This window comes from Triticum urartu, chromosome 6, assembly GCF_003073215.2.
Source record: "Triticum urartu cultivar G1812 chromosome 6, Tu2.1, whole genome shotgun sequence".
Taxonomy (NCBI): Eukaryota; Viridiplantae; Streptophyta; class Magnoliopsida; order Poales; family Poaceae; genus Triticum; species Triticum urartu.
The window spans coordinates 107,418,736-107,426,374 of record NC_053027.1 but is presented as its reverse complement, the minus strand read 5'-3'; positions in this window follow the sequence as shown (position 1 = coordinate 107,426,374).

Genomic DNA, 7,639 nt, shown 5'->3' with positions numbered 1-7,639 from the left:
CTAAACGGAGTAGCAGATCTGACAATTAACTCAAGTAGCCCTGTTCTAACAGCATTTCGGGCATCAAGATGAGCTCAAATGAAAATTATGCAATGGAATGAAATGATCTACTCTCTAAGATGAACATTTTTATATGCTATATGCATGAATCGGAGCTACGGATGCAAAGTTACGAAGCCGCGAACATGGCAACTTGGATCTGGAATTCTGGGACTTAGACGAAAATTTTACCCCTAGGGTTTACTGTAGCAACCGGATCTGGATCCGATCTCGCCGGGGCACGGACGCCGAGGTTCACCGGAGGAGAAGAGGCGGCCGGGCGGTGGCTTGCCGGCGAGGAGGGTCGAGGACGGCGGCGGCCGGGCCTTGGCGCGGCGTCCGGGGAGGAGGCGGCGGAGCTCGGCTCCCGCGGCGGAAGACGGCGAGGCGGCACGGCGCGGCTCCGGTCGGCCGGCGGACGAGCGGCGCGCGGCGGCGTCGGGCACCGGCGCCGAGGGAGGCGACGGCGCTAGCGGGCGCGGGCGCGGCCCGGTTGGAGCGGGGAGGGGGCCGGCTTCGGGCCGGCGGGCCTCAGCGGCAGCGCGGGCGGGAGCCTCCATGTGGCAGCGCGCTAGTGGCCGTGGGCGGCGGCGGGCGATATGTCCGGTGCGGCGGACATGTCCGGTGCGCGCGAGGGGATTTCTAGGGTTTCCGGGGGGAGAAGAAGACCCGGATTCGGAGGGGTCTTTAAATAGGCATAGAGGGAGCTAGGAGAGTCCAAAAGAGGTGCGATTTTCGGCCACGCGATCGTGATCGAATGCTCTAGATGATGGAGCAGAGTTAGGTGGGTTTTGGGCCAAATTGGAGGGGTGTTGGGCTGCAACACACACGAGGCCTTTTCGGTCCCTTGGTTAACCGTTGGCGTATCAAACGAAGTCCAAATGATACGAAACTTGACAGGCGGTCTACCGGTAGCAAACCAAGGCCGCTTGGCAAGTCTCGGTCCAATCCGGAAATGTTTAATCCCCACACACGAAAGAAAGCTAGAAATGACCACCGGAGGAGAACGAAGCGCCGGAATGCAAAACGGACAACGGGGAAAATGCTCGAATGCATGAGATGAACACGTATGCAAATGCAATGCACATGATGACATGATATGAGATGCATGAAAGAGACAACAACACACGGAGACAAAACCCAAACCCGAGGAACTAAATATAACTTAACGCCGGAAATGGCAAGAGTTGGAGTACAAATAGGGAAAGTTACATCCGGGGTGTTACAGAGTCCGTCTATGATTTTCGGCCCGTGCGTGACTAAGTTTGTCATGTCCGAATAGGTGGCCATCGTCGCGTGTCGAGGCACGCCCTCGCGATCCGTAGATTGATCTAGTGTGTCCTAGTTTATTGTTCAGGGTTTGCCAGAGGTCATATGTATGCCCATGGGCTAATTTACCTCTGCATGTGCGCTGAGGCGGGGCTGGCTAGTGTTCGGCTTGAGTTGCCGTTTTGTCTCGACCACGTGGTGGTCGTTCCGCCGCATTGTACGATGGAGGTATGTAGTTTGGTGCCTCCTCGTCAAACTGAGGTAGCAGTTCACACTTTGGGTAGATTTTGGTTGGGCGCTTGAGGCTGTACTCTTCGGCTGCTAGGACATCGGTCCGTTTGTAATTTAGCAGATCTTGGTCAGCTTGAAGCTGCTGCTGCTTCTTTTTCAGGCTCCGTGCAATGGCAATTAGCTGGCGCTTGAAGCGCTCCTGCTCAAGAGGTTCCTAAGGCACGATGAAATCCTCGGTGCCGAGGCTCACCTCATCCTCGGAGAGCGGAAGGTAATTATCGTCCTCCGAATCTTCGTGTGTGGCCTGTTTACCAGGGCTAACCTGCCTGCCTTCCCGTTCATCTTGTTCATTAGCTGTATCGATGGGGTCTTCGTTGTCTTCGGCACCTTTTGGAGTGTTGCCTTCTCCTGTGCCGGTACTGCTGTCTTTGCTGCGGCGTGACTTAGAGCGGTGTCGCTGACGCTGGTGCTTGGACTGTATTTCGAAAGGTTTATCCTCAGCTGGATCTTCCTTGTCCTCGCCGTTGTTCTCCTTTGGTGCATCCACCATTTATACATCATACGAGGAAATGGCCGTCCAGCGTCCGGTCAACGACGGGTTCTGGACCTCTTCTTCTCCGGCATCGTCGTCCATACCGTCGATGTCCTCAAAGTCGTAGTCAAGTTCGTTGGTCAAATCCTCGACCGTGGCTATGAAGTGGGTGGCGGGTGGGAAGCAAAATTCTCCACCGTCAGCCCCTAGTTTGAGCCAGATATAGTTCGGTTGTGAGTCCTCTGTCAAGGACAGGTTCCTTAACGAGTTTAGCATATTGCCCAAAGGCAAGTGCTGGAAGATGTCCGCGGCGTTGAATTCGAAGATCGATAAACGATCAAGCTCGGTGTCTGCGGGCTCATGTGGTTCGGAACTTACGGTCGAAGATGAGCCCGGAGTTCCGGTGACCAAGACATCATGAGAGGTTGAGTCTATGTGCGGCTCCAATGCCGTGGAATCTGTGGCCTCCGTAGTGGGATCAATCCTCCCGTCCTTGGATGGCGCAGCTTGCTCCGGATCTAGGGCAAGAGCGGTTATAGGAGCAATCTCCTGGATGCGGCCAGATGACAGATTTAGGTCATGATCATCTAGGTGACCAGGAGTGGATGCCGCGGTCTCGAATCCGACGAAGATCAAGTCTCCACGGATGTCCGCAGCGTAGTTCAAGCTCCCGAATTTGACCTGATGGCCAGGGGCGTAGCTTTCGATCTGCTCCAGATGGCCAAATGAGTTGGCCCGCGGTGCGAAGCCGCCGAACACAAAGATCTGTCCAGGGAGGAAGGTTTCTCCTTGGACAGCGTCATTATTTACGATCGAAGGGGCCATCAAACCTTTTAGTGACAGCACAGAGGAACTCTCAATGAAAGCACCAATGTCGGTGTCAAAACCGGCGGATCTCAGGTAGGGGGTCCCGAACTGTGCGTCTAAGGTCGATGGTAACAGGAGACAAGGGACACGATGTTTACCCAGGTTCGGGCCCTCTCTATGGAGGTAATAACCTACTTCTTGCTTGATTGATCTTGATGAATATGAGTATTACAAGAGTTGATCTACCACGAGATCGAGATGGCTAAACCCTAAAAGCCTAGCCTGTATGGCTATGATAATGAGTCTCTTATCCGGACTAAGTCCTCCGGTTTATATAGACACCGGGAGGATCTAGGGTTACACAAGGTCGGTTACAAAGAAGGGAATCTACATATCCGGTCGTCAAGCTTGCCTTCCACGCCAAGGAGAGTCCCATCCGGACTCGGGTGCAGTCTTCGGTCTTTGTATCTTCACAGCCCATCAGTCCGGCCCATGGCTAACATGCTGGACGCCCGAGGACCCCTTAATCCAGAACTCCCTCAGGCGCGGCCCCCCTTTCCTTCCTCCTTTCCTTCCCCCTCTCCTTCCCTTTACCCCCTCCGAAAGAAAGGAAGGGGGTCGACTAGGACTAGGAGTCCAAGTTGGTCCCCCCCATGGCGCCCCCCCTATGGACGGCCTCCTCCCTCTCCTCCTTTATATACGGGGGTGATACGCCCATTTTGCATCATGCTTTTATATCGATATTTATTGCATTATGGGCTGCTATTACACATTATGTCACAATACTTATGCCTATTCTCTCTTATTTTACAAGGTTTACATGAAGAGGGGGAATGCCGACAGCTGGGATTCTGGGCTGGAAAAGGAGCAAATATTAGAGACCTATTCTGCACAGCTCCAAAAGTCCTGAAACTTCACGGAAGTTATTTCCAGAATATATAAAAAATATTGGGCGAAAGAAGTTCCTGAGGGGGGCCACCCACCGTCCATGAGGGTGGGGGGGGCCTACCCCCTGGGCACGCCCCCTGCCTCATGGGCCCCCTGGTGGCCCTCCGATGCCCATCTTCTGCTATATGAGGTCTTTCGTCCGAGAAAAAATAATAAGCAAGCTCACGGGACGAAACTCCACCGCCACGAGGCGGAACCAATCTAGGGCTCCGGCGGAGCTATTCTGCCGTGGAAACTTCCCTCTGGGAGGAGGAAATCATCACCATCGTCATCACAAATGATTCTCTCATCGGGAGGGGGTCAATCTCCATCAACATCTTCACCAGCACCATCTCATCTCAAACCCTAGTTCATCTCTTGTATCCAATCTTTGTATCCAAACCTCAGATTGGTACTTGTGGGTTGCCAGTAGTGTTGATTACTCCTTGTAGTTGATGCTAGTTGGTTTACTTGGTGGAAGATCATATGTTCAGATCCATTATGCATATTAATACCCCTCTTATTATGAGCATGAATATGTTTTGTGAGTAGTTACGTTTGTTCCTGAGGACATGGGAGAAGTCTTGCTATTAGTAGTCATGTGAATTTGGTATTCGTTTGATATTTTGATGAGATGTATGTTGTCATCCCTCTAGTGGTGTCATGTGAAAGTCAACTACATGACAATTCACCATTGTTTGGGCCTAGGGGGCATTGGGAAGTAATAATTATATGATGGGTTGCTAGAGTGACAGAAGTTTAAACCCTAGTTTATGTGTTGCTTCGTAAGGGGCTGATTTGGATCCATATGTTTCATGCTATGGTTAGGTTTACCTTAATACTTCTGTTGTAGTTGTGGATGCTTGCAATAGGGGTTAATCATAAGTGGGATGCTTTTCCAAGTAAGGACAGTACCCAAGCACCGGTCCACCCACATATCAAATTATCAAAGTACCGAACGCGAATCATATGATCGTGATGAAAACTAGCTTGACGATAATTCCCATGTGTCCTCGGGAGCGCTTTCCTTCATATAAGAGTTTGTCCAGGCTTGTCCTGTGCTACAAAAAGGATTGGGCCATCTTGTTGGACCTTATTTACTTTTATTACTTGTTGCTTGTTACAATTTATCTTATCACAAAACTATCTGTTACCGATAATTTCAGTGCTTGCAGAGAATACCTTACTGAAAACTGCTTATCATTTCCTTCTGCTTCTCGTTGGGTTCGACACTCTTACTTAAGGATACGATAGATCCCCTACACTAGTGGGTCATCAAGACTCTTTTCTAGCGCCGTTGCCGGGGAGTGAAGTGCCTTTGGTAGGTGGAATTTGGTAAGGAAAAAATTTATATAGTGTGCTGAAATTTACTGTCACTTGTTACTATGGAACATAATCCTTTGAGGGGTTTGTTCGGGGTATCTTCACCTTGTCCGGAACCACAATTAGATACCCCTCAACCCACTGAATCTACTGAAAATGTTTACTTTGAAATTCCTTCGGGTATGATAGATAAACTGCTAGCTAATCCTTTTGTAGGAGATGGAACATTGCATCCCGATTTACACTTAATCTATGTGGATGAAGTTTTTGGATTATTTAAGCTTGCAGGTATGCCCGAGGATGTTATCAAGAAGAAGATCTTCCCTTTATCTTTGAAGGTAGATGCATTGACATGGTATAGGCTATGTGATGATATGGGATCATGGGACTACAAGCGATTGAAATTGAAATTTCATCAGAAGTTTTATCCTATGCATCTTGTTCACCGTGATCGTAATTATATATATATAATTTTTGGCCTCGCGAAGGAGAAAGCATCGCTCAAGCTTGGGGGAGGCTTAAGTCAATGTTATATTCATTCCCCAATCATGATCTCTCAAGAGAAATGATTATTCAAAAATTTATGCTCGGCTTTCTCTCAGTAATCACTCCATGCTTGATACTTCTTGTACTGGATATTTTATGATGAAGACTATTGAATTCAAATGGGATTTATTGGAAAGAATTAAACGCAACTCTGAAGATTGGGACCTCGACAAAGGTAAGGAGTCAGGTATAACACCTAAGTTTGATTGTGTTAAATCTTTTATGGATACCGATGCTTTCCGTAAATTTAGCACGAAATATGGACTTGACTCTGAGATAGTAGCTTCTTTCTGTGAATCCTTTGCTACTCATGTTGATCTCCCTAAGGAGAAGTGGTTTAAATATAATCCTCCCATTGAAGTAAAAGTAGTTGCACCTATTAAAGTTGAAGAAAAGACTATCACTTATGATGATCATGTTGTTCCTGCTGCTTATATTGAGAAACCACCTTTCCCTGTTAGAATAAAGAATCATGCTAAAGCTTCAACCGTGGTTAACAAAAGCAATATTAAGACACCTAAACCCCCTGAGCAAATTAAAGTTGAACCTAATATTGCTATGGTTAAAGATCTCTTGGCCGATAATATTGATGGGCATGTTATTTACTTCTGTGATGAGACTGCTAGAATTGCTAGACCTGATACTAAAAATAAACATAGACTTGTTGTAGGCATGCCTGTTATTTCTGTTAAATAGGAGATCATTTCTATCATGGCTTATGTGATATGGGTGCTAGTGCAAGTGCAATACCTCATTCCTTATACAAAGAAATTATGCATGATATTGCACGTGCTGAGATAGAAGATATCGATGTTACCATTAAGCTTGCCAACAGAGATACTATTTCACCAATTGGGATTGTTAGAGATGTTGAAGTCTTGTGTGGGAAGGTTAAATATCCTGCTGATTTTCTTGTTCTTGGTTCCCCACAAGATGACTTTTGTCCCATTATATTTGGTAGACCCTTCTTGAATACTGTTAATGCTAAGATAGACTGCAATAAGGATATTGTTTCTGTTGGTTTAGGGGATATGTCTCATGAGTTTAATTTTGCTAAATTTCGTAGACAACCCCATGATAAAGAATTGCCTAGTAAAGATGAAATTATAGGTCTTTCTTCTATTGTTGTGCCTCCTACTGATCCCTTAGAACAATATTTGCTAGACCATGAAAATGATATGTTCATGAATGAAAGAAGGGAAATAGATGAAGTATTCTTTAAACAGGGACCTATTCTGAAACACAACTTGCCTGTTGAAATCCTAGGGGATCCTCCTCCACCCAAGGGTGATCCCGTGTTTGAGCTTAAACCATTGCCTGATACTCTTAAATATGCTTATCTTGATGAAAAGAAGATATATATTGTTATTATTAGTGCTAAACTTTCAAAGCATGAAGAAGAGAGATTATTGAAAACTCTAAAGAAGCACCATGCTGCTATTGGATATACTCTTGATGATCTTAAGGGCATTAGTCCCACTCTATGTCAACACAAAATAAATTTGGAGAAAGACGCCAAACCAGTTATTGATCACCAACGACGGATAAATTCTAAGATGAAAGAAGTGGTAAGAAAGGAAATATTAAAACTTCTGGAGGCAGGTATAATTTATCCCGTTGCTGATAGTCAGTGGGTAAGTCCTGTCCATTGTGTCCCTAAGAAGGGAGGTATTACTGTCGTTCCTAATGATAAAGATGAATTGATTCCGCAAAGAATTATTACAGGTTATGGGATGGTAATTGATTTCCACAAACTAAATAAAGCTACTAAAAAGGATCATTACCCTTTGCCTTTTATTGATCAAATGCTAGAAAGATTATCCAAACATACACATTTTTGCTTTCTAGATGGTTACTCTGGTTTCTCTCAAATACCTGTGTCAGCTGAGGATCAAGAAAAGACCACGTTTACTTGCCCTTTCGGTACCTTTGCTTACAGACGTATGCCTTTTGGTTTATGTAATG